Source organism: Gracilinanus agilis, chromosome 6 (assembly GCF_016433145.1).
Source record: "Gracilinanus agilis isolate LMUSP501 chromosome 6, AgileGrace, whole genome shotgun sequence".
Classification (NCBI taxonomy): Eukaryota; Metazoa; Chordata; class Mammalia; order Didelphimorphia; family Didelphidae; genus Gracilinanus; species Gracilinanus agilis.
The window spans coordinates 242,043,264-242,048,380 of NC_058135.1; positions in this window are offsets into that span (position 1 = coordinate 242,043,264).

Genomic DNA, 5,117 nt, shown 5'->3' on the forward strand with positions numbered 1-5,117 from the left:
GGGGTTTGTAAAGTATTTTTACAAATATTAACTCATTTGATCCTCAAAAACACCCCTGGGAAGTAAATGGTATTATTAGTACCATTTTACCGATGAAGAAACTGAGGCAGAAAGAGTGAGAATAAGTGACTTGCCCAGGGTCACTCAGCTAGTATCTGAGGTCTAATTTGAACTCAGATCTTTATGAGTTCAGGGCCAGCATTCTATTCATTGCTTCATCTGTCTGATTTTGAGCTAGAAAAGACCTCAAAAACCCTTGAGTCTAATCCCCTCAATTTCCTAGATTGGGTAATTGAAGGAATAAGAATAGGTATGTCTGAGATCACATTTGAACTCAGGTTTTCTTGACTAAAAATAGCACCCTATCCACTAATTATCTAAGTATATTCTGCTCTATTCTTGCTTTATTTCAGGAATTCCAAAGAGGGGTATCCTTGTCCACAAGAGTGTCCGTGCCTACCCTGATGATTTTAATCTAGTGCATGATGGGACCTGGAACTTCTTCTAGCGCTCGTATTAGTTTTATCTCTTTCTGAGATGGTGTCCTTACCTTTCTCTGGGGTATAGATTTGGACTGAAAGAAACTTTAGCTCCTCTCTGAGAGGGTCATAATGATCCTCATGCTCTTACATATTCTAAGAGCAGCTAAAGAGAGAATCTACAAATAAGATCATGATTTAGCTGGCCCAATAGGAGTGATCCCTGAAGTCTAATAGTCGCTGGAATTCTGAAATTAGAGTCTCTGTTTTATTGTGTCCAAATAACTGAGATCTCTAACTTAGATGAGAATGAAATTGGGGGGTTTCCCCTAGATTCTGATGATCCTTTATCCTTCTGTTCCCTTCCATAAAGTACTCACAAGGGTCACTTATGAAGCAGATCAATCCTGTTCTCTTCTAAACCAGATTCTATAATGAAAGAGAAAGCATAAAGGGATGTCATTCCCTGAGAATGATTCAGAAATCTCCAATCCTATCTATTTGTTGGGAAAATGTATGTTCATCTGAAAATAGATGTGCTGATGATCATAGTAAGGAAAGAACTATGAGCAACTTCTGAATTATTCTTCCTTTTCATCTTCTATAACAATGAACATTATTAAATTAAATTAAAATTAAATACAATAGAATTAAATTAAAATAAAAAATTTAATTTAATTTAAAAAATAATTAAATATTAAATGTCTACTCGAGTACTTTATCAGATTCTAGTGAGATTCAAAGTTATTTGGGTTTTTTCCCAATGTTTCTGCCAAAAAAAAGCCCAAATAGGGTCATGAAGGACCAGACATAACTGAAGACAACTGAACAACAACAAATGTGCTAGACATCCTGGGCTCTGGAAATACAATTCTTTGGATCCTCAGTCATCACTTTTCTTATTATACAGGTAATGATTTTGCTTTTTTAAGTCTTCACAGTTTCCAAATGGCTCCCAACATCCCTAAGAGGCAGGTTATAATGGCATACATTTTAGAACTCTTTACAATATTGGTTCTAAGACAGAAGAGCAGTAAGGGCTAGGCAATGGAGATTATGTGACTTGCTCAGGGTCACACAGCTAGGAAGTATCTGAGGTCAGATTTGAACCCAAGACCTCCTGTGTCTGGGCTAGGCTCTCAATCCACTGAGCCACCCAGCTACCGCCAAGATTCAAAGTTTAGACAAGATACAGCCTTCCTGTAAATGACTTCATCTTGTAGGGGGATGATAACAAAGACAGCTCTAATTACACTGGATTACATGGCAAATGCATTTGAGAATTATAAAACAAAATGCTATGAGAGATCAGAGGGATAAGATCATTGCCAGCTGGATTGGCAGTTAAGTATATAGACAGACTGTCAAGGCAGGCTTCATGGTGGAGGTGGCTTTTAATAAGAATAAAAATTCAACAAATAGAAAGGCTGAAGGAAGGCAACTGGAGTAAAATCCATTGGTAATTTGTTAGTGTAAAAGGAAGCTCAAGACATTTTATTTTGTTTTGCTTGGCTTTTAGCTCTTTGTGGCAATGAAAGAAGTAGCATTTTTGTATTTTCACACTATGGAACTAGGCTTAACAGACATATTTTCAGTGTGGTGAGAACCCCATTGCAGGCAAAAGTTTTTTCTTAAATCAACAATTAGTTTAGAGATTTAGAAGCCAAAATGCCTAACATAAAGGATAATACTGGACCTATTATAGCCAGTGCTTGACAAATAATTATTGATCTGCCCATTCACCGGCTAATTCTTCTTCTTCTTTCACTATGGACGTCAGTCTCCCATCGATCTTCAGTTGAGAAATCGAGACATTATCCCGACAAACACATGTTATCCTGTTTCACACCTGAACTCCTTTTGAGTGACATGGAGCCCAGATCCAAACGTTGGGTAAGCCTAGAAATGACAAAGAGGACTGTGCCCAGGGAAAGTGTTTTGTAAGGGGGAAGAATGCCCAAGAAGCTGCTATGTCATCGCAGGGACTTACACTAGAAACACAACTGTTGACTGAAAGGTGATGAGAACTCCCTTGTTTGCCTCGCCAGGGTGCTGGTGTTGATAGACTTGCATGCGAGGGTTGCACCACTCTTAATCTATTCTCTTTTAAACCTTTCTTAATTGCTACACTCCAGCGCAGACCTGCAAGTTTCTACATCAAACACATAACCTACACCCACAGTGGGTTTAAAAAAAAATGCACAGGAGTACCTCCCAGCTTAAAAAATCTCTGAATTACTCTTGGTCTTAAACAAAGCTTTATAGATCTGTTGGCAGGGAAAACAGAGTGGAATTTGCCATTAAATTGTAGTCAAGTAACTCATCAAACATAAACTAAACAATCAAACACTTTGAAATGTCAGTTGCCAGTAGAACTCCACGGTGCCTCTGGGAAGTGCCAAACTGCATAGGCTTCGGTGGTGTTCAAAAAAAGGCATTTGCACTCTATTGGATTTCATTTTCATCTCCATGGATCTATAGTAGCCGGGCTTTGGGGTTATTGGCTTAGCTCTGGGAGGATTCTATTCCAGCCCCCAGATCTGACAAAAGGGGAAAGTGACCCCCAAAATGGCAACGCGACCTGCTTGAGATCCCATAGGTTGGAAAGGGCAAAGTTGGCATTTCAGCTCAGATCTCCTGACTCCAAATACAGCCTTCATTTTCCCTCCTTGTTAACATTCTGCTCAGGTATCTCCTTTATGGACAGCCTGGACATGTTTTTTTTTTTTGGAGGGGGGATCAGGAAGGAATGGGCCAAAGATCATAGGATTAGGAGTGTGTGGCTGGAAGAGACCGCAGAGATGATCATATTCAGTAATGCCATTTTACAGAGGTGGAGACTGAGACCCAGAGGAGATGAATTGATTTAATCCACATCTCGAAGATTTTAAGTAGCAAATCCAGAAAGAGATTCATTAGTGCCAGAAAGCAGTACCATTCCTCTCTCTGTTTCCCACTCTTGAAAGCTTGCTTGTTCTATTCTAAACAATAACTGCGATGAGAGCAGCTAGTGGAATTGGTCTCTTTTTGGTCCTTTGGACTTCCAGGGGTACCCCCTCCTCCACTTTAAGAGTCACTGCTGATAATACTTCTCATAAACACAATCAACCAGTATGTTTAGGGCCCCCCAAGTGAATTGTTGGCTTCATATAGACCAGGCTCATGTGCCAAAGTTCTGTAAAGTCTTCAAACAAAAAAAAAAAGAAAAGAAAAGAAAAGAAAGAAAGAGACTGTGTGAACCAATAGAACTGACAGTTGTGCAATGGGAATGGCTGCTGGGCTTGTTCCAACACCCGTCAGTCAAGAAGGAAAATTCCCACCTTGTTTGTTCATGGCCCACATCCAGCTGTCAGAGGCCCAGTGTTCTGATCACACCACCTGTGGGGAAGGCCCTGACCCCTGGTGAGGACTCAGGATGAACTCTCCTTCCCCAAGAAGGAGGCTCCTGGGGCTGTGGGTGGCTCCCTGAGAAGAGGCTGCCTGCCCCGGTCCTTGTGCCTCCTCTGTCAACAAGTGAGCAGCCATGTGTCATTTGTTGTTCCAGTCTCCAGGGCTGCTACGTGGAGACATTGAAATTCTGGAGGGATAAGTGGGGGGAGAGAGGCGGGTGGAGGCAAGAATTTGTCCAAACTCCAGAGCATGCCTCGAAGCCTTCTTTCCAACTCTAACTGAGGGATTTGGGAAATGCAATGTCGTGTCTCACCTTTGAAAGCTCGGCAGGGTCCGTGAGAAGGCTCAGCCGGGAAGCCTTTCTTGGTCTTGAGTCATACCTGGACATGTGTCATGCAGTGGGAATAGTGAGGAACCTGGAGTCATCAGAACTGAGTTCAGATCCTACTCCTGGTATTTACCTGCATTTGACCTTGGGCATGTCATTGAGTCCAGTTAGGCATCTGGGCACCTAGATGGGTCAGTGGATAGAGTGCTGGGAGTGAGAAGAGCTGAATTTAAATACAATCTCAGACATTTAGTATCCGTGTGACCTTGAGCAAGTCACTTAAACCTGTTTGCCTCAGTTTCCTCATCTGTAAAAAGAGCCAGAAAAGGAAATGGAAAACCACCCCATCATCTTTGCTAAGAAAAACCCAAATGGGGTCATGAAGAGTGACATGACTAAAAATTACTGAGCAGCAAAGGTCTCCATTTCCTCATCTATAAGGTGAAGGTTATTGCCTCTTACTGTTCTAGGTCGATGGTCCTATTGGGAAAACTAGCCATCCTTTGGTCTCTTGATCCCTAAATTCTTATTTGGGAACCTGATATGATTATACTGCTTGTTTCAAATGACGGTTGTCCTCTGGATGTTTTCTTAAATGAAACACTCCAAGCAGACAACAGAGGTGATACAATCCCCAAATCCAAAGCCAGAGTAGACTAGATGGCCTTTGAGATCTCTTCCAGCTATGGAGCTATGGCCCTCTGGGAAGAGGGACTAGGCAACAGAACATTTCCCCAGTACAAAGAGGAAACACAAGAGAGCTCAGAGAAGAGCCATTTGAAACCATTCTAAAATTCTAATTCCACTCATCAGCACTGCCTTGAGTCTCTCCACCATAGCTTTATTCAGAGCTGAAAAGACTGGATGGAGGGCACAAAGCAAAATTCTAACCAATAGAGTAGAGCCCAAGACCCTTTTGA